Raw genomic sequence first — 22404 nt, 5'->3', positions numbered from 1 at the left:
AAAATACAAAAAATTAGCTGGGCATGGTGGCGTGTGCCTGTAATCCCAGCTACTCAGGAGGCTGAGGCAGGAGAATTGCCTGAACCCAGGAGGCGGAGGTTGCGGTGAGCCGAGATCGCGCCATTGCACTCCAGCCTGGGTAACAAGAGCGAAACTCCATCTCAAAATAAATAAATAAATAAATAAAAATAAAAATAAATAAATAAATAAATAAAAGAAAAAAAAAAAAGAAATTCCAAAGATTGGAATTTAGTTAATAGTAATGTATCCACTTTTTTTGTTTCTTGTGTGTGTGTGTGTGTGTATGTATGTATGTTTCTTTTTTTTTTGAGACGGAGTCGCTCTGTCTCCCAGGCTGGAATGCAGTGGCATGATCGCAACTCACTGCAACCTCAGCCTCCCAAGTAGCTGGGATTACAGGTGCCCGTCACCACACCTGGCTACTTTTTGTGCTTTTAGTAGAGATGGGGTTTTACCATGCTGACCAGGGTGTTCTAGAACTCGTCCTGACCTCAGGTGATCCATCCACCTCAGCCTTCCAAAGTGCTGGAATGACAGGCGTGAGCCCCGGCACCTGGCCTGCTTTTTTGTTTTGTTTTGTTTTGTTTTGTTTGTTTGTTTGTTTTGAAACAGGGTCGAATTCTGTGGCCCAGGCTGCAGTGCAGTGGTGCCATCTCAGCTCACTGCAATCTCTGCCTCCCTGGTTCAAGCCATTCTCCTGCCTCAGCCTCCCAAATAGCTGGGACTACAGATGTGCACCACCACGCCTGGCTTATAAAGTTTGTATTTTGTGGTAGAGACGGGGTTTCACTGGGTTGGACAGGATGGTCTCGAACTCCTGGCCTCAGGTGAGCCGCCTGCCTTGGCCTCCCAAAGTGTGGAGATCACAAGCGTGAGCCACAGAGCCTAGCCAATGTTTCTGTAGTTTCGACAAATATATAGTTTTGTCATTTAACAACGGAGATCTGTCTGAGAGATATATCTTCAGGCAATTTTTTCCTTGTGTGAACATCATAAGATCTACAAACCCAGATGGTGTAGCCTACCACACACCTAGGCTACATGGTCTAGCCTCTTGTTCCTAGACTAAAAACATGCAGCATGCAACTCTACTCGATACTGCAGGCAGCTGAAACACAGTAGAGTATTTGTGCATCAAAACACAGAAAGGTACAATTGCCCAGGCCCGGTGGCTCACGCCTGTAATCCCAGCACTTTGGGAGTCCAAGGCGGGTGGATCATGAAGTCAGGAGTTTGAGACCAGCCTGGCCAACATGGTGAAACCCCGTCTCTACTAAAAATACAAAAAAAAAAAAAAAAGTAGCCAGGTGTGGTGACAGGCACCTGTAATCCCAGCTACTTGGGAGGCTGGGGCAGGAGAATCACTTAAACCCGGGAGGCGGAGGTTGCAGTGAGCTGAGACCTTGCCACTGTACGCCAGTTTGGGCAACAGAGCAAGACTCCATCTCACAAAAAAAAAATGAAGAAGAAAAGAAAAAAGAAAAGATTCAGTAAAAATACAGTATTATAATCTTACAGGACCACTGTCATGTGTGCACTTCTTACTGACCAAAACCTGTTATGTGGCATGTGACTGTACTGTGATAATGTGAGATGGTAACATCAGGGAAAGGGGAGGGAGATGTGGGAACTCCTTGTACCATGTTTTCAATACTCTAGTAAATTTAAAATTACTCCAAAATAAAAAGTTTAGGGCAAAAAAAAAAAAAAAAGAAGGCAATGAAAATGTCCACCTAGAGGAGACTGGATAAATTGTGGTATATTTATTCAATGGAGTATGATACAGCAGTGAAAATTCGTCAATTTCCATTACACGCAACACCACAGATGTGCTTCCATTTACATATAAAGTCTCAACAGGGTGTGGCGACTCATGTCTGTAATTCCAGCACTTTGGGAGGCCGAGGTGGGGGGATTGCTTGAGGTTAGGAGTCCAAAACCAGCCTGGGCCACATGGCAAGAAAAATTAATAATAAACTGTGTGTGGTGCCATGGTCTGCCTGTGGTTCCAGCTTCTCGGGAGGCAGAGGTGGGAGGATTGCCTGAGTCCTGGAGGTCAAGGCTGCAGTGAGCCATAATCCTAACACTGCACTCCAGCATGGGTGACAGAGTAAGACCCTGTCTCGAAAATAAATATCATTTCAAAACACAGGCAAAGCTAAACAATAAACAGTTCAGGGACACAGGGTTATTTATTTAAAAGCAAGGGAGCCAGGCGTGGTGGCACACACCTGTAGTCCCAGATACTTGGGAGACTGAGGCAGCAGGATCACCCGGGACCAGGAATTCTGGGCTGTAGTATACTACGCCAGTGCAGTGTCCACACTCAATTTGGCATCAGTTTGGTGACCTCCTGAGAGCGGGGGAACTGGCCCACGTTGGAAATGGAGCAGGTCAGAACTCCTGTGTTAATCACTGATGGGAACATGCCTGTGAATCGCCACTGCACTCCATCTGGGCAACATAGCGAGACCCTATCTCTTAGAAAAAATTAGCCAGATGTGATGGCATGTGCCCGTAGTTCCAGCTACTCAGGAGGCTGAGGTAGGAGGACTGCATGAGCCCGGGAGGCTGAGGTTGCAGTGAACTATGATTGCACCACTGGACTCCAGCCTGGGCAACACAATGAGACCTTTTCTCTAATCAACAAACAAAAGAAAACAAAATAAAAGGGCAGCCCCCAAGAAGCTAAGGGAAAAGATGCTCTGCAGGAGAGGGGTCCACTCTGTCCACAGCTTCCTCCTTCTCTGCCACCCTTTCCTGTTGTTCACTTTGTTTAGGGCTGCTTTCCGTGATTCATCTTTTGAATCACACCCTTCAAGCATTCTCACACTCCTCGCTCCTCTCAGCCTCCAAAGGACTCACCTGCCATCCTCTCCTCTGTGTCAGCCAAGCCCAGCAGCAGGAAACCACCCAGCCAGCCCAACGGGTTTTACCTGAATCAGAGAAATCAGAGGCCTCGGATGTGCACACGGCACTCTCTATGTGTCTGGTGTGCTTGCATTTCCCCCGATCCTCCAGGCCATGACCAGGTCCGATACTTCTCCGTGCACATAGACGCCATCAGAAGAGAACCCCCTTGCCACCTGTTCCTGTGATTCATTCTCTCAAGGCCTGGGGTTTCCTTCCTTCCTTCTTCCCTTCCCTTCTCTCTCCCTCCCTCTCTCCCTCTGTGCTCTTCCCTCCTCCCTTCCTCTTCCTCCTTCTCCTCCTTCTCCCCTTCTCTTTCTCCTCCCCTTCTCCTCCTCTTCCTCCACTTGCTCCTCCTTTTCTTCCTCCCCCTCCTCCCTCCTTATTCTTCCCCCTCCTCCTCCTCCTCTTCCTCCTTCTCTCCTTCTCTTCCTCTCTCCTGCATCACCCATCATCTTTCTCTCCTTCTGCTAAACCCTGCCCATCACTATCCCCAAATGCTCCTGCCTCTCCCATTCTTTTTTTTTTCTTTTTTCTTTTTTTTTTTTTTGAGACAGTTTCGCTCTTGTTACCCAAGCTGGAGTGCAATGGCGCGATCTCGGCTCACCGCAACCTCCGCCTCCTGGGTTCAGGCAATTCTCCTGCCTCAGCCTCCTGAGTAGCTGGGACTACAGGCACGCGCCACCATGCCCAGCTAATTTTTTGTATTTTTAGTAGAGACGGGGTTTCACCACGTTGACCAGGATGGTCTTGATCTCTTGACCTCGTGATCCACCCGCCTCGGCCTCCCAAAGTGCTGAGATTACAGGCGTGAGCCACCGCGCCCGGCCCCCATTCTTTTTTTTTAAGAATCTCTCCCTTAAGGGAGCCAATAGATAAAAGAGTCTGTAGCAACAAATCAATCACGTGCAACCCGAGGACTCTGGATGCGGAGTCTAACAAACCAGTGTTTTGTTTTGTCTTTTAATTATAAGATAAGTGGAGAAATCTGAACTCTGACTGCATGTTTGACAATAGGAAAGAATTATGGTGCACTTTTTAGATGGATCACAGGACTGCGGTTATATTTCTATAAACAAACCTTATCTTCAGAGATATGAAATGAATCATCTGTGCATGAAATGATGTGATGTCTGGGATGTGTTTTAAAATAATCTAGGGCGGTGAGGGTGGGGACAACGAGAGGGAGTAGAAATGAGACAGCACTGGCCATGAGTGGATGATTGGAAGGCCTAGTGGCGGGTATGTGGACTTACCCATACTCTTTTATTTTATTATTTATTATTTTTATATATATTTGAAAATGGCCTTATTTAAACCTGTTTTAAAAATCCCTCTCTTCATGGTGGCTCATGCCTGTAATCCCAGCACGTTGGGAGGACGAGGTGGGCAGATCATGAGGTCAGGAGTTCGAGACCAGCCTGGCCAACACGGTGAAACCCTGTCTTTACTAAAAATACAAAAAAAAAAAAAAAGTAGCCAGGTGTGGTGGCAGGCACATGTAATCACAGCTACTTGGGAGGCTGAGACAGGAGAATCGATTGAACTCGGGAGGTTCAATCAGCAGTGAGCCAAGATTTCGCCACTGCACTCCAGGGCAACAGAGCGAGACTCTGTCTCTAAATAAATAAATAAAATAAAATAAAATCACACAATAAAATCCAACATCCTTTCCCAAAAGCCCCGAGGTCTTGTAAGTTTGGCCCAACCACACTCTGGCCTCATCTCCACTCTCTGTCCAGCCTTGCCGACCTCCAAGCACACCAGCAGAGTGAGTTCCTGTATGCTGTTCCCTTTCCAAAAGATTCACCTGCTGCTTCCCTCTCTTCCTCTGTCTCTGCTCAATTGTCCTCCGCTGGGAGGTTCCTTCCACTGACTGTTCTCTCCAGCTTTATTTTCTGAAGGAACCTCATCTCTACCTGCTAACACTTCACACCTGGTTGTTGATCATCAGTTTCTCTAACAGAATGTAAGCTCCAGGGGTTGTCTGTTTCCTAAAACAGTGCCTAGCACACAGTAGATAATTCATACTTTTTTTTTTTTTTGAGACTGCATCTTAGTCTATTGCCAAGGCTGGTCTGAAACCCTTGAGCTCAAGAGATCCCCGCAAAGTGTGTGAGCCACTGCACCCAGCCAATAATTAATACTTTTTTTTTTTTTTTTTTTTTTTTGAGACAGGGTCTCACTCTGTGGTCCAGGCTGGAGTGTAGTGGCACAATAAAATCTTACTGCAGCCTCAACATCCCCAGGTTCAGGTGATTCCCCCAGCTCAGCCTCCTGAGTAGCTGGGACTACAGGCGTGCACCACCATCCCCAGCTAATGTTTGTGGTTTGTTTGTTTTTTGTTGTTTCTTTTGAGATAGAGTCTCGCTCTGTCGCCAGGCTAGAGTACAATGGCACAATCTTGGCTCACTGCAACCTCTGCCTCCCGGGTTCAAGTGATTCTCCTGCCGCAGCCTCCTGAGTAGCTGGAATTACTGGCGCACGCCACCACGCCTAGCTAAATTTTTTTTTTGGACTTTTAGTAGAGACAGGGTTTCACCATGTTGGCCAAGCTGGTCTCAATCTTCTGACCTCGTGATCCACCCGCCTCAGCCTACCAAAGTACTCGGATTACAGGCGTGAGCCACCTTGACTGGCTGATTAACATTTGTGTTTTTTGTAGAGACAGGTTTTGCCATGTTGCCCAGGCTAATCTCAAACCCCTGGGCTCAAGCAGTCCACCCACCTTGGCCTTCCAAATATTACTTTTAAAATAAATGAATTTAAACCTGCCAGTCTCTGCCAAAATCTTATTTGGCCACAGTTGCTTTGGGTGTAAAAACATGCTGCCAGGCGCGGTGCCTCACGCCTATAATCCCAGCACTTTGGGAGGCTGAGGCAGGTGGATCACAAGGTCAAGAAATCAAGACCATCCTGGTCAACATGGTGAAACCCCGTCTCTACTAAAAATACAAAAAAAAAAATTAGCTGGGCATGGTGGTGTGTGCCTGTAATCCCAGCTACTCAGGAGGCTGAGGCTGGAGAATTGCCTGAACCCAGGAGGCGGAGGTTGCGGTGAGCCAAGATCGCGCCACTGCACTCCAGCCTGGGTAACAAGAGCGAAACTCCATCTCAAAAAAAAAAAAAAGAAAAGAAAAAAAGCATAGATAAGGCTGAGTGCGGTGGACTTACCTAGACAGAGCATTAAACAATTTTGGAGCTCTGGCAGAAAACGATGGCTCATGCCTATAATCCCAGCACTTTAGGAGGCCGAGGTGGGTGGATCACTTGAGGTCAGGAGTTCAAGACCACCCTGGCCAGCATGGCAAAACACTGTATCTACTAAAAATACAAAAATTAGCCTGGCGTGATGGCGTGCACCTGTAATTCCAGCTACTTAGGAGGTTGAGGCATGAAAACTGCTTGAACCCAGGAGGCAGAGGTTGCAGTGAGCCAAGATTGCACTACTGCACTGCAGCCTGGGTGACCAAGTGAGACTCTGTCTCAAAAATTAAAAAAAAAAATTGCAACCAGACACAATGGCTCATGCCTGCAATCCTAGCACTTTGGGAGGCCAAAGTGGGTGGATCACTTTAGGTCAGGAGTTCAAGACTCAGGAGTTCAAGACCAGCCTGGCCAACATGGTGAAACCCCATCTCTACCCAAAATAGAAAAATTTGCTGGATGTGGCAGTGCATGCCTGTAATCCCAGCTACTTGGGAAACTGGGGCACAATAATTGCTTGAACCCACGAGGCAAAGGTTGCAGTGAGCCAAGATTGTGCCACTGCACTCCAGCCTGGGCAAAGAGTGAGACTGTTTAAAAACAAACAAACAAACAAACAAACAAAAAAACCATAGATAAAACACCCTATTCCATCTTCACTTCAGTCCGCATGGATTCCGTCACACCACTCCTCGGATCGTGGTGTCCAGTGGTGTGGGAGATAATCTCGATCCTTGATGAAGCCATTCCTATACATTAATCAGGATGGGAGAAATGAAAACAAACCTGGCTGACCGGGTACGGTGGCTCACGCCTGTAATCCCAGCACTTTGGGAAGCGGAGATGGGAGAGTCGCCTGACGTCAAGAGTTCGAGATCAGCCTGGCCAATGTGGTAAAACTGTATCTACTACTAAAAATACAAAAATTAGCCAGGTGTAGTGGTGTGCGCCTGTAGTCCCGGCTACTCGGGAGGCTGAGGTGAGGCGGGAGAATCGCTTGAACCCGGGAGGCAGAGGTTGCAGTGAGCCAAGATCGCACCACTGCCCTCCAGCCTGGGCAACAGAGTGAGACTTTGTCTCAGAAGAGGAGAGGAGAGGAGAGGAGATGGGAGGGGGGGAAGGGGAAAGAGAGGGGAAGGGGAGGGGAGGGGAGGGGAGGGGAGGGGAGGGGAGGGGAGGAGAGGAGAGGAGACCCAGCTTCCACACATTCAGCATTAATTGTGAGGCCATCTTGCTCTCCGACCTGCTTCCCCATAGTTGTTTTGTGCCTATTGTCCTAGAATCATGCAGCTCTTGTTACAAGATTCTACTTCCCCTCAACTGCTCTGTAAATAACAACTTAAACATGACAAATCGTGAAGTTTTCTCTTTGAGATATTCCTTCAGGTCCTGCATGCTGATGAAACAACTCTGCCAGCTGATCTGAGAGACCTCATGATAGGGTGACTCACCAAAGAATGCAGTTTCCACGCTTGGGATAATTTCACCTCTTTCCCTGATCAATCAACAATGCCAGTTCTTCACCCTCCATGATCTCCTCAAAAACTCCAGCCCAGGACTCCAAAGGGAGATGGATTGAGGGTCGGCTTCCACCTGCTCCCTCAGTGCTCTGCAATCATTAGATCCTTTCGGCTGGGCGCAGTGCCTCATGCCTATAATCCCAGTACTTTGGGAGGCCGAGGTGGGCAGATCACCTGAGGTCAGGAGTTCAAGACCAGCCTGACCAACGTGGAGAAACCCTGTCTCTACTAAAAATACAAAATTAGACAGGTGTGGTGGTGCACACCTGTAATCCCAGCTACTTGGGAGGCTGAGACAGGGGAGAATCACTTGAACTTGGGAGGCAGAGGTTGTGGTGAGCCGAGATCGTGCCACTGCAGCCTGGGCAACAGGAGTGAAACTCTGTCAAAAAAAAAAAAAAAATCATTAGACCCTTTCTCTGCTGCAAACCCGGCTGTCTCCATGCAATTGGTCTATTGCTGCACTGCGGGCATATGAAGCTATTGTTCCTGTAACACTGAGGGAGGATATGGAACCCAGGGGTTGAAAGACTGAAAGGGCCTCACATGGGAGGGGACAGGTTCTTACAAGACCCTTAGTAGCATGGGTCTTCATTGTCTCTGTCCTTCCTGAAGCAGTCCTCTGTAAGTTGACTTGATACCACACAAGATTGTTCTCCTCCTAGGAAAAAGTCACTGTTGGCAACATCCCCACCCAGCCCTACTCTCATATCCCCCAGCTGCTAGTGGCTCCCAGCTGTCCCTCCAAGGCAAGTTTTCTTCAGCCAAACTACCTCTCCTGGGAGGCTACACCAGGTAGCCCCCAGCCAATGGCCTACTGACCAGCCTGGGTGGCATAGCAACACCTTGTTTCTACTAAAAATGTTTTTAAAAGTTAGCAAGGCATGGTGATATGTGCCTGTAATCCCAGCTACTTGGGAGCTGAGGCAGGAAAATCGCTTGAACCCTGGAAGCAGAGGTTGTAGTGAGCTGAGACCGAGCCACTGCTCTCGAGCCTGGGCACAGAGTGAGACTCCATCTCAACAACAACAACAAAAAGTTGAATTACACACTTTCAAATGGTGAATTTTGAGCCAGGTACGGTGTAACATGCTTATAATCCCAGCTACTTTGGAGGCTGAGGCTTGAAGATGGCTGGAGCCCAGGAATTCAAGACCAGTTTGGGAAACATAGCAAGATTCTGTCTCTATTCAATAAATTAAAAATTAAACAGTGAGTTTTATGTTAGGCAAATTATATCAGAATTTTTTTTTTTTTTTTGAGACAGAGTCTTGCTCTGTCACCCAGGCTGGGGTATAGTGGCATGATCTCAGGCCACTGAAACCTCTGCCTCCTGGGTTCAAGCAATTCTCCTGTCTTAGCCTCCCAAGTAGCTGGGACTATAGGCACCCGCTACTATGCCTGGCTAATTTTTGGTATTTTTATTTTTTTAAATTTATTATTGTTATTTTTTAAGATGGGGTTTCACCGTGTTGGTCAGGCTGGTCTTGAAATCCCGACCTCAGGTGATCCACCCGCCTTGGCCTCCAAAGTGCTTGGATTACAGGCATGAGCCACCACGTCCAGCCAATTTTTGGTATTTTTAGTAGAGATGGGGCTTCACCATGTTGGCCAGGCTGGTGTTGAACTCCTGACCTCAGGTGAGCCTCCCGCCTGAGCCTCCCAAAGTGCTGGGATTACAGGCGTGAGCCACGGCACACAGCCAAATCATATCACAATTAGGAAACAACAGCAAACACTTTAATGACTGTGGATCACCTCTGGGGTCAAACCCCAAATCCCTGGTGCACCTACAAGTCTGCCCTGTCCCTCAGACCATCTCAGCCAAACTGCTGACTTTCCAGCTGCCTGCCTTCCCTCTTTCCCCATCGCTGGGCCTTTGCACCTGCTCTTCTCTTCCACCCTCATGGGACGAGTCTATTCATCCCGCAAGTCTTAGCAGACTGGCCAGGATCGGAGGCTCATGCCTGTAATTACAACACTTCAGGAAGCCAAGATGGGAGGGTTGCTTGAGCCCAGGAGTTCAACACCAGCCTGGGCAACATGGTGAAATCCCCATCTCTACAAAAGATACAAAAAAACTTAGCCAGGTATGGTGGCACCTGCCTGTAGCCACAGCTCCTTAGGAGGCTGAAGTGGAAGAATCACCTAATCCCAGGAAGTCAAGGCTGGAGTGGGCCATGATCACACCACTACACTCCAGCCTGGGTGACAGAGTGGGACTCTGTCTCAAAATAAAAATGAAACTTAAAATTAGGCTGGGCCTGATGGCTCACCCCCATAATCTTAGCCCTTTAGGAAGCCAAGGTGGTCAGTTCATTTGAGGTCAGGAGTTCAAGACCAGCCTGGCCAACATGGCGAAACCCCATCTCTACTAAAGATTAAAAAATTAGCCAAGTGTGGTGGCTCATGCCTGTAACAGCACATTGCTGAGGCAGATGGATCACCTGAGGTCGGGAGTCCCAGACCAGCCTGACCAACATGGAGGAACCCCATCTCGACTAAAAATACAAACGATTAGCTGGGCATGGTGATGCATGCCTGTAATTCCACCTGCTCGGGAGACTGAGGCAGGAGAGTCACTTGAACCTGGGAGGTGGACGTTGCGGTGAGCCAAGATGGCGCCTTTGGACTCCAGCCTGGGCAACAAGAGTGAAATTCTGTCTCAAAAAAAAAAAAAAAAAAAAAAGAGAGAGAGAGAAAGAAAAAGAAAAGAAAAGAAAATTAGCCAGGCATGGTGGCATTCGCCTGTAATCCTAGCTACTTAGGAGGGTGAGGCAGGAGAATCGGGTGAACCCAGGAGACTGCAGTGAGCTGAGATCGTGCCACTGCACTCCAGCCTGGGCAACACAGCAAGACGCCATCTCAAAAAATAAATTAAAATTAAAAATAAGTCTTAGCGGACAATTTATTTCCTCCAGGAAGGACTCCCCCAAACCCCCCGAGTCTAGGTCACTGGCTCCCAAAGTACTACTTGAGATGATTTCCAAGTGGCTTGTTTTAATGATCCTGCATTTATTTTAATGATCCTGCACATTAGCAAAACAGTAAACAGCCCATCATACCATTGACTTCATGGCTATTGTTGATTAGGATGAGTCTAAGGTAGTCTCGTGGGGACCCAAAGAAGGAAGTTAAAAAATAAGTTGGTGGAAGCCGGGCGCGGTGGCTCAAGCCTGTAATCCCAACACTTTGGGAGGCCGAGGCGGGTGGATCACGAGGTCGAGCGATCGAGACCATCCTGGTCAACATGGTGAAACCCCGTTTCTACTAAAAATACAAAAAATTAGCTGGGCATGGTGTCGCGTGCCTGTAATCCCAGCTACTCAGGAGGCTGAGGCAGGAGAATTGCTTGAACCCAGGAGGCAGAGGTTGCGGTGAGCAGAGATCATGCCATTGCACTCCAGCCTGGGTAACAAGAGCAAAACTCCGTCTCAAGAAAAAAAAAAAAAAAAAAAAAGTTGGTGGAAAGACCCAATTAAAGGTAAAGGCAGCACTCTGCCAAAATTGTGAAATAGCCCTTCAGGAATAATAGAAATTGGGAGGCCCCAGTGGCAGGGTTAACTCTGCGCGACCTTCCATAGCAGCCATGGGGGCTTTTAGCTATTACAAGGGAGTGATTTTATGCCTGTCTCCCCGACTAGGGTGTCAGCCCCAAGAGAGCAGGGCTGGTCATTGCTGTGTCCCCAGAGCCGCCCTCACATGGCGGACTCAGAGCAGGTGCCCAGGAAGTAGGTGTTGAATGAACAAATGCCAAGCTGCCAGGTTTGGACTTTTCCCCCAAGGGCACCAGAGAGGTACAGGAAGGTTTTTTCTTTTATTTCATTTTTCTTTTTTTTTTTTCTGGAAACAGAGTCTCGCTCTGTCGCCCAGGCTGAAGTGCAATGGCGCGATCTCGGCTCACTGCAACCTCCACCTCCTGGGTTCAAGCGATTCTCCTGCCTCAGCCTCCCAATTAGCTGGCATTACAGGCATGTGACATGCCTGGCTAATTTTTGTATTTTTAGTAGACACAAGGTTTCACCATATTGGCCAGGCTGGTCTCAAACTCTGACCTCGTGATCCACTCGCCTCGGCCTCCCAAAGTGCTGGGATTTACAGGCGTGAGCCACAGCACCCAGCCCATGGTGGGGCAGGGGGTTAATCTGGAAAGTGCCAAGGTTGATTTGTGCTTTAGAAACCCTAGGCTTTATTTTTAGTAGAGACAGGGTTTCACCATGTTTTTTTTTTTCTTTTTTTCTTTTCTTTTTTTTTTTTTTTTTGAGACAGAGTTTCGCTCTTGTTACCCAGGCTGGAGCGCAATGGCGCGATCTCGGCTCACCGCAACCTCCGCCTCCTGGGTTCAGGCAATTCTTCTGCCTCTGCCTCCTGAGTAGCTGAGATTACAGGCACGTGCCACCATGCCCAGCTAATTTTTTGTATTTTTAGTAGAGACGGGGTTTCACTATGTTGACCGGGATGGTCTCGATCTCTTGACCTCGTGATCCACCTGCCTCGGCCTCCCAAAGTGCTGGGATTACAGGCTTGAGCCACCGCGCCCGGCCGGGTTTCACCATGTTGACCAGGATGGTCTCAATCTCTTGACCTCGTGATCCACCCGCCTCGGCCTCCCAAAGTGCTGGGATTACAGGCTTGAGCCACCGCGCCCGGCCAGGTTGCACTCTTTTACATCTCCTCTGGCAGTGAATGAGGGATCTGATTTCTCCACATCCCATTTCTCCCCACCAACACTTGCTATTTTCTCCTCCTTTTTTTTTTTTTTTTGAGACAGAGTTTCTCTGGTTTTGCTCTTGTTGCCTAGGCTGGAGTGCAATGACACAATCTCTGCTCACTACAACCTCCGCCTACTGAGTTCAGGTAATTCCCCTGCCTCAGCCTCCCAAGTAGCTGGCTAATTTTTGTATTTTTAGTAGAGATGGGGTTTCTCCATGTTGATCAGGCTGGTCTCACACTCCCAACCTCAGGTGATCCACTCGCCTCAGCCTCCCAAAATGCTGGGATTACAGGTACGAGCCACCGTGCCTGGCCTGTTTTCTCCTCCTTTGATCGTGGTCATTCTAGTGGGTGTGTGGTGGTATCTCATTGTGGTTTTGACATCCATTTCCCTCATGCTGATGACTCTGGGCATCCTTTTCTGTTGGCCATTTCCTCACCACCTTTTGCAAGCTGACCTCAGCCCTCACCACCTCACCGAACCATCATTTCCACCTTCACCAATCCAGTGGGTTCATTTCCCTTCTTTTCTCTCTCAGCAACTTTCAACACTTCCTCCCTCTCTAGCCATTCTTGGTCCTCCTCTTCCTTTTCTGGAGAGAAATCTGAGAACTTAGGCCAGTTAGTTAACTTCTCTGTGTTTCAGTTTTTCATCCGTGAAATGAAGATGGTAACAGTTCCTACTTCAAGGTTGCCGAGAAGTTTCCATCAGCTAATGTATTATAAAGGGCTTAGAAGTGTGGGGAGGCCCAGGCAGGCTAATTGCTGAAGCCCAGGAGTTTGAGACCAGCCTGGGCAACATGGTGAAAACCCATCTCTACAAAAAATACAAAAATTAGGTGTGGTGGCATGTGCCTTTAGCCCCAGCTAGTCGGGAGGGTGAGGTGGGAGGATTGCTTGAGCCCAGGAAGTTGGGGCTGCAGTGAACTATGATTGCCTATAGTCCCAGCTACTCGGGAAGCTGAGGCTGGAGATTGATTGACTCTGGGAGGTGGAGGTTGCAGTGAGCTGAGATTGCACCACTGCACTTCAGCCTGGGTGCTAGAGCAAGACTCCGTGTAAAAAATGAATAGATAGATAGATAGATAGATAGAGAGATAGATAGAATTTTAGGAAAAACTACCAGGAATTCAAAACAAACAAAAACAAACTCTCTGCAGCAGAAATCGGACGTGAAATTGTTCACTTTCATTAATAATCTGCTTAAAATTCTTGTAGCTTTAGCTTTTAGAACAATACATCCGGCCAGGCGCGGTGGCTCACGCCTATAATCCCAGCACTGTGGGAGGCTGAGGCAGGTGGATCACGAGATCAAGAAATCAAGACCATCCTGGTCAACATGGTGAAACCCCATCTCTACTAAAAATACAAAAAATTAGCTGGGCATGGTGGTGCATGCCTGTAGTCCCAGCTACTTGGGAGGCTGAGGCAGGAGAATTGCTTGAACCCAGGAGGTGGAGGTTGCGGTGAGCAGAGATGGCGCCATTGCACTCCAGCCTGAGTAACAAGAGCGAAATCCTATCTCAAAAAAAAAAAAATACATCTAAAGACAGAAAACTTTTTTTTTTTTTTTTTTTGAGACAGAGTCTTGCTCTGTAGTCCAGGCTGGAGTGCAGTGGTACGATCTTAGCTCACTGCAACCTCCACCTCCTGGATTCAAGATTCTAGCGTTTCCCATGTTCAGGTGATTCTCCTGCCTCAGCCTCTCAAATAACTGGGACTACAGGCGCCTGCCACCACACTCAGCTAATTTTTGTAGTTTTAGGAGAGACGGGGTTTCACCATATTGGCCAGGCTTGTCTCGAACTCCTGACCTTGTGATTGGCCCACCTTGGCCTCCCAAAAACCTGGGATTACAGGCGTGAGCCACTGTTTCTGGCCAAGACATAAAACATTTATATGGCATAGTGTTACATGGTTGTTAAGAGTATGAATTTTGGACCAGGTGCAGTGGCTCACATCTGTAATCCCAGCAGTTTGGGAGGCCAAGGCAGGAGGATCTCTTGAACCCATGAGTTCGAGACCAGCCGGAGAAACAGGACAAGACCTCATCTCCACAGAAAAATAAAAATAAATTAGCCAAGCATGGTGGTGGTACCTGTGGTCCCAGCCACTGTGGAGCTGAGATTGGAGACTCACTTGCACCTAGGAAGTCAAGGTCAAGCGGTGAACTCGCTGCTGCACTCCAGTCATTGAGACCTCAGCTCAAAAAAAAAAAAAAAAAAAAAAAAGTATACGTTTTGGAACAGGGCTGCTTGGGTTCAAATCCCTTTGCCCCGACTCTGACAATTTTGCAACTTCTCTATGACTTAGTTTCCACATCAACAGGAGATAATATTAGCATATCCTACCTGCTAGGATTGTTGGGGGCATTCAATGAGAGCATCCACGTACAGAAAGAAGCTGGGTTAAGCATTACTTATTTTCTTACATTTACTTGCATTGTAAATCCTCCTCTGGCCATGGGTGACTTTCATAGCCATCTAAACCATGCTGCACAAACCCTGCAGTGAAGGGGGACGACCGCCTGCCTCAGCCTCCCAAAATGCTAGGATTACAGGCGTGAGCCACCGCACCCAGCCGAGATCTGTTAACACACTCCAAATCTCCATCTAGTCTCATTGGCTCCAAGCAGCTTTCTCAATCTCTCCTGCAGATCTTCAAGAACAGAGTGATAATAAAAATCAAAACCCAGTCAACTCTTCCTCTGTCAGTGCGGTTGACCAGCAGAGGCCACTTCCCTTCTTAAAGGGGCCTCTCCTAGTTTCGACTTTCTCTTCTCTTTCCTAAGATGGCCTGGTGCATTTCTCCTGTCACCCTCCCCCAAGCTTCGCCAAGGAAGCGGCCCCTCCCACGTAGCTGGAATGTTACATCTCTCAGTGATGACTCCATGGCTTAAAGCAACAAATAAATAAAGCCACTGTCTTAAGTTGGGTCAGGATATTTTATATGGTGGTGCATGCATGAGTAGATGAAGACACATTCTCAGCCTGGTCTCTATCCTCCAAAAACTGCAGGGTGCAGAGGCTGCAGGTTGGAGGTCCACAGCCTCTAGGGCAAGGTCAAGAGCAGGAGCAAAGGGACACGCGAATGAAAACGGTAAATTCTCAGAACTTAATTTTTTGTGTATTTCTTTGACTTTTGTGTGTGTGTGATTTCTTTGAATTTTTTGTTTGTTTCTTTGATTTTTTGTGTGCGTGCATGTCTTTGGATATTTTATGTATTTCTTTGAATAGGTGAAACCAGGCTCAAACTTTACAAAGGTAGAAAACGATGTAATATCTACCCATCTCCATCTCATCCCCCACAGGTAACTGCTGTGGCCAGTTTGTTGCTTCTTCTTTTTTTTTTTTTTTTTTTTTTTTTTTTTGAGTCGGAGTCTGGCATGTTGCCCAGGCTGGAGTACAGTGGTGCCGGCTGACCCCAACCTCAGTCTCCCGGGTTCAAGAGATTCTCCTTCCTCAGCCTCCCGAGTAGCTGGGATTGCAGGCACGCTCCACCACGCCCGGCTAATTTTTTGTATTTTTTAGTAGAGACGGGGTTTCGCCCTGTTGGCCAGGCTGGTCTCGAACTCTCACCTCAGGTGATCCGCCCACCTCAGCCTTTCAAAGTGCTGGAATTTACAGGAGTGAGCCACCGCTCTCGACCACAGTTTGCTTCTGCTTTTCGAGACATTCTGTATTTAAAAAGCAAAAGGTAGTATTTTTTTAATCTCCACCTTTTACATTTTTATACTTTTTTTTCTTTCTCCTTTCCTACTCTGTCAGGCTACATAGCTCATCCCCTGTCAGTTCAAGTACCCCGTCCTCATTTTAAGGCGACTCCACATCCCACTGTGGGCCGCACCACAGCTTATCTTATGGGTCCCCCCATCGATGGACAAGTAGGTTGTTTCCGGTCTTTTGGGGTTTTTTTTACGAATTTTTATGAGAACAACAACAAAAAACAATGATACTCACCCCCACCCCTTGGTTAGTGTTTGTCAAGAAACGGACAGTCAAAAGTCCCAACCTACGCCCCCCAACGCCCGACTCTTCGCATCCGCCGAGGGTACCCCAGCTCCGGGGTCGCAGTGCTCAGGGACCCCGCGTCCAGGGCCGGCCCAGCCTCCCCAAAGCTGTCAGGCGGCGGCTGCGGCCAGAGGTAGCCACGCCCCGTGGCCCGCCCGCAGTCGGCCCGATTCAAATCTGGCCAATGATAGTGTGTAAACAAACCCAGGCCCTGCCCCTCAATGAATAATCTCCCCACCCCACCCCGGGCAGGCAAGAGGCCCATTTAACCCGATGGGGGGTTGGGGTCGGGACGGAGTCGGAGTCGTGGCTCCGCCCCCAAGCCTGGGCCAATAGGCGGCTAGGCTCCGCCCCCGGCACTTGCCGCGCTGAGGACCCGAGGCTGGGCTGGGCGCTCAGCTGCCTGATTTCGCCGCAGCTCGCAGTCTGCGCGCTCCGGGCGCTCAGAGCCTGGAGCCGGGGCGGCGCACTCCGCGGTACCAGCCGCATTGGAAGGGCGCGGTCAAAGGGCAGAGGTCGCCCCGGCATCAATGCTCTCTGAGTCCCCCCCTTACTTCCAGCGCCTGGCTGCTAAAACTGGACCCAGAAAGGTCTCCGATGAAAGCTTGTTCCCCTCACCCCTATTTAACGAAACCTGGAGGGGGACTCGGGTGTCTTTGCTTGCGCAAGCCTTTTTCTTTCTCCTGGTTCTTGCAGTGTTACATGAATACGGAAAAATGCACGTATCATGTGCGCCTCTCCACGGAAAACTAAAACTCCATGTGGCACCAGCATTCTCCCAGGTCGAGTTACAACTTGGGTTGGCGAAGTTTGCAACTTTACAGCCGCCAGTGCAGGGGAGGAGCTGCGAAGAGCATTTGGTTTTGACTCTCAGAGGCACAAACCACTTTTTAAAAAAGTGAGGTCGGAGACCGGGCGCGGTGGCTCACGCCTGTAATCCTAGCACTTTGGGAGGCCGAAGAGGGTGGATCACAAGGTCAAGAGATCGAGACCATCCTGGTCAACATGGTGAAACCCCGTCTCTACTAAAAATACAAAAACTAGCTGGGCATGGTGGCGCACACCTGTAGTCCCAGCTACTCGGGAGGCTGAGGCAGGAGAATTGCTTGAACCCAGGAGGCGGAGGTTGCGGTGAGCAGAGATCGCGCCATTGCACTCCAGCCTGGGTAACAAGAGCGAAACTCCGTCTCAAAAAAAAAAAAAAAAAAAAAAAAAAAAAAAAAAAAAAAAAAGTGAGGTCGGGTGTGATGGCTCACACCTGTAATCCCAGCACTTTGGGAGGCCAAGGCGGGCGATCACCTGAGGTCAGGAGTTGAAGACCAGCCTGGCCAACATGCTGAAAACCCCTCTCTAAAAAATACAAAAAAATATATCCGGACTTGGTGGCCATCCCAGCTACTTGGAGGCTGAGGCAGGAGGATCGCTTGAACCCGGGAGGTGGAGGTTGCAGTGCGCCGAGATCGCGCCATTACACTCCAGCCTGGGTGACAGAGTGAGACTCTGTCTCAAAAAAAATAAAATGAAATGAAAAATAAGGAAAGAAAGGATAGAAGGAGGGAGGGGAGGGAGAGATGGAAAAAAGGGAAGAAAGAAAAAAAAGAAGAGAGAGAAAGGAAGAAAAGAAAAGAACAAGAATAAATACCCCCTTTTCTGGCCAGGCGTGGTTGCTCATGCCTGTAATACCAACAATTTGGGAGGCTGAGGCGGGTGGATCATTTGAGATCCAAACCAGCCTGACCAACGTGGTGAAACACCTTCTCTACTAAAAATACAAAAATTAGCCAGGCCTGGTGGTGGAGCCTATAATCCCAGCTACTCTGGAGGCCGAGGCAGGAAAATCACTTGAACCCAGGAGGTGGAGGTTGCACCTCTGCACTCCAGCCTGGGCAACAGAGTAAGACTCTGTCTCAAAATAAATAGATAGATAGATAGATAGAATGGGATGGATTTGGCACAAGAATAGAGGCACAGAGGTGTGATGAAGCAAATAGAGCAACAGGCTGATGTCAAATCTAAGTAGTGGGTATTTAGGTGTTCCCTATATTTCTTCCACTTTTCTATGTTTGAACATTTTCACAGCAAAACGTTTGGGGACCAGGTATATTTGGGTGCCTGACAATACACTCCTATTGAAGAGAAGAGAAAACAGAGGAGCCGGAGAAGTGACTTGCCCCAGGTTCATCAGGTGACTCAACCACAGAACACCTGGGTGTATGACTTAGTCCCCCCGCTGCCTGGCTGGCCCTGGGACAAGTCGCTGAACCTGTCTGGGTCTGACTGTTCAACTCAGTGCCTAACCTGGGACTCATAACTTGCTCCTAATTCTCAAATAAAAAGGGTGTGTCACCCCCAAAGGACAGCAGGTCTCTTTCGATCTGGGCCCATATTGACCCCAACACTGGTCTTTGGTCATCCCTTTGGCTGCCTCTGACCTTCCCCCCACTGCTTCTAGAACAGTGTGCACAACACTCACTCATTAACTCTGAAGCTTGGTTAGGCTTTCTAGGATGCCAGGGAACAGATAGGGCAGAGCAAAAAAAACAGACATTTGTTCTCCCAGGGCAGGGACTGCCAGGGAATCAATGCCCTTTCACCCACCCCTTTACTTGCACTGCCTGGCAGCTAAAACCCAGGTGCTGTACCAAGGGATCGTCGTGTAAAGGATTCCATTTGAGAATCAGATGCAAGTTATGAGTCCCGCATTAAGAAGTGAGTTGGTGCCTGTAATCCCAGCACTTTGGGAGGCCAAGGTTGGGGGATCATTTGAGGCCAAGAGTTCCAGACCAGCTTGGCCAATATGATGAAACCCCGTCTCTAGTAAAATACAAAAATTAGCTGGGCATGGTGGCAGGCACCTGTAATCCCAGCTACTCGGGAGGCTGAGGCAGGAGAATTGCTTCAACTTTGGAGGCATGGGTTGCAGTGAGCTGAGATTGTGCCACTGTACTACAGCCTGGGTGACAGACCAAGACTGTCAAAAAAGAAAGAAAGAAAGAAAGGGGGTAAGGGAAGGAGGAAGGGGGAGGGAGAGAAAGAGACAGAGAGAGAGAGAGAGAGAGAGAGAGAGAGAGAGAGAAAGAGAGAAGGGAGGGGATGGGGAGGGAAGGAGGAAGAGCCGGGTGCAGTGGCTCACGCCTATAATCCCAGCACTTTGGGAGGCTGGAAGTGGGTGAATCACTTGAGGTCAGGAGTTCAAAACCAGCCTGACCAATGTGGTAAAACTCTGTCTCTACTGAAAAAAAAAACACACACAAAATTAGCTGGGCGTGGTGACACATGCCTGTAATCCCAGCTACTCAGGAGGCTCAGGCAGGACAATGGTTTGAACTCTGGAGGCGGAGGTTGCAGTGAGCTGATACTGAGTCATGGGCAAGAAGAGTGAAACTCTGTCTCAAAAAAAGAGAGAGAGGAGAGGAGAGAGAGCGAGAAAGGAAAAAGGAAAGAGAGAAATAAAGAAGGAAAGAGTAAGAAAGAAAAAAAGAAAGAGAGAGAGAAAGAAAGAAGTAATTGAGTTGGGCAGTTAGAACCAGACAGGTTCAGCAACTTCTCCCAGGGCCACCCAGGCAGGGTGGGGACTAATGGCTAGGTTTTTGGGCTGGCTTTTTTTTTTTTTTTTTGAGACCGAGTTTTGCTTTTACTGCCCTGGCTGGAGTGTAATGGTGGGATCTCAGTTCACTACAACCTCCAACTCCCAGGTTCAAGTAATTCTCCTGCCTCAGCCTCTGGAGTAGCTGGGATTATAGGCATGTGCCACCATGCCCAGTTAATTTTGTATTTTTAGTAGAGACAGGGGTTACTTCATGTTGGTCAGGCTGGTCTCGAACTCCCGACCTCAGGTGATCCTCCTGCCTTGGCCTCTCAAAGTGCTGGATTACAGGTGTGAGCCACTTCGCCCGGTCTCTTATTTATTTTTTTAGACAGAATCTTGCTCTGTCGCCCAGGCTGGAGTGCAGTGGCATGATCCTGGCTCACTGCTACCTCCCTCTTCTGTGTTCAAGTGATTCTCCTGCCTCAGTCTCCCGAATAGTTGCGACTACAGCTATGTTTTTCTATTTTAGTAGAGACGGGGTTTCACCGTGTTGCCCAGGCTGGTCTTGAACTCCTGAGCTCTGGCAATCCGCCCGCCTCAACCTCCCAAAGTGCTGGGGCTGGCTTCTTGCTGGTGTCCTCTGCACCCTGCCAGAGCCATTCCAAATGGCATGATAGCCCAATGCCATCTCCCTAAAAGGCCATATGTGTGTATGAGGTGGGTGAATGTTGTTTTATCTATTCAGCATACTTTTCTTGAGCATTTACTAAGTGCCAAGCACTGTTTTAGGGGCGGTGGATATTCTACAATGTACCTGGGAACCGCCACAAAGGGCATGACTGAGGGAGGTAAACTGAGGCCCACAAACTGAGGCTCAGTGACTTATTTGCTTAGTTGCTTGTTGTCTGTGTTGTCTAAAAGATTGTGAGTTGCGTGGGAGGCAGGAACCAGGGTGGTGTTGGTCATCACAGGATCCTTGGTACACACCAGACATTAAACAAATATGACTGGGCTGGGTGTGGTGGCTCACGCCTGTAATTCCAGCACTTTGGGAGGCTGAAGTGGGCAGATCACAAGGTCAGGAGTTCGAGACCAGGCTGACGAACATGGTGAAATCCCATCTCTACTAATCTGGGTGTGGTGGCTCACACCTGTAATTCCAGCACTTTGGGAGGCTGAAGTGGGCAGATCACAAGGTCAGGAGTTCGAGACCAGGCTGACGAACATGGTGAAATCCCATCTCTACTAATCTGGGTGTGGTGGTGTGAGCCTGTAATCCCAGCTACTCAGGAGGCTGAGGCAGAAGAATGGTTTGAACATGGGAGACGGAGGTTGCTGCGAGCCGAGATCGGGCCAGTGCACTCCAGCCTGGCAACAATAGGGAAACTCAGCCTCAAAAAAAAAAAAAAAAAAAAAAAAAAAGACTGAATAAGCTCTGACGAACTCTGTAGTCTCCTAGTTCTGAGTCCCCCAGGGCTGGCAGCTGTGACAGATATGCAAGTGCTACTGTCAGGTCCCACCGTACAGTGAAGCCTTCGGAGGAGGGTGGAGTCTCACTTCCTGGGTGCATGACTGGGCAAAACACTTCCCTTCTCCGAGCCAATTGAGTTTTCCACGCTGTGACATTTGGGTAACTAAAGGCCTCTCCCTGTGGGCAGTTCCCATCAGAAACTGTCATCACCACCCAGTTAACACTTTAAAAGTGTAGCTCCCTCAGTGGCTATGAAAGTGCAGAGTGGGGAAGGTGCAGACTATACAAAAATAAAGTCGAAAACATGTGTACTGCTGCTTCCTGGAGGGTCCGCATACCTCCAGTGGGTGGTGGATGATCACTGTTTTTTTGTTTTTTCTTTCTTTCTTAAGGTGAGGTTTCACCATCATGGCCAGGCTGGTCTTGAACTCCTGACCTCAGGTGATCCACCCACCTCAGCCTCCCAAAGTGCCAGGATTACAGGCGTGAGCCACAGCCCCCAGCCCTTTTCTTCTTTTTTGAGAGGGAGTCTCACTCTTGTTGCCCAGGCTGGAGTGCAGTGGCATGATCACAGCTCACTGCAGCCTCGACCTCCAGGGCTCAAGTGATCCTCCTGCCAGCCTCCCAAGCAGCTGGGACTACAGGTACCTATCACCATGCTGGGCTAATTTTTGTTGAGACAGGGAGACAGGGTCTTGCTGGATAAGTTCTTTTCTTTTCTTTTTTTTTTGAGACGCAGTTTCACTCGTCACCCAGGCTGGAGTGCAATGGTGTGATCTCGGCTCACTGCAACCTCCACCTCCCGGGTTCGAGCGATTTTCCTGCCTCAGCCCCCGAAGTAGCTGGCAGATAAATTCTTTTTTTTTTTTTTTTTTTTGAGACGGAGTTTCACTCTTGTTACCCAGGCTGGAGTGCAGTGGCACGATCTCGGCTCACAGCAACCTCCGCCTCCTGGGTTCAGGCAATTCTCCTGCCTCAACCTCCTGAGTAGCTGGGATTACAGGCACGAGCCACCATGCCCAG

The 22404-nt window shown here is 48.8% G+C and overlaps 1 long non-coding RNA gene across 1 annotated transcript; it reads right to left on the bottom strand.

Moving 5' to 3' along the window:
• Window positions 1-1726: 1726 nt before the first annotated feature.
• Window positions 1727-16497, bottom strand: LOC141581255 (uncharacterized). The gene is made up of 4 exons (XR_012513801.1): window positions 16331-16497; window positions 15950-16047; window positions 7590-8040; window positions 1727-2957 (listed from the first exon to the last, which is right to left on the bottom strand). It is a non-coding gene; the product is annotated as an uncharacterized LOC141581255 (long non-coding RNA).
• Window positions 16498-22404: the final 5907 nt, after the last annotated feature.

The sequence above is a fragment of the Saimiri boliviensis genome, chromosome 14, assembly GCF_048565385.1.
Source record: "Saimiri boliviensis isolate mSaiBol1 chromosome 14, mSaiBol1.pri, whole genome shotgun sequence".
Taxonomy (NCBI): Eukaryota; Metazoa; Chordata; class Mammalia; order Primates; family Cebidae; genus Saimiri; species Saimiri boliviensis.
Note: the sequence above shows the minus strand (reverse complement) of the source record. Positions and strands in the feature narration are given on the sequence as shown.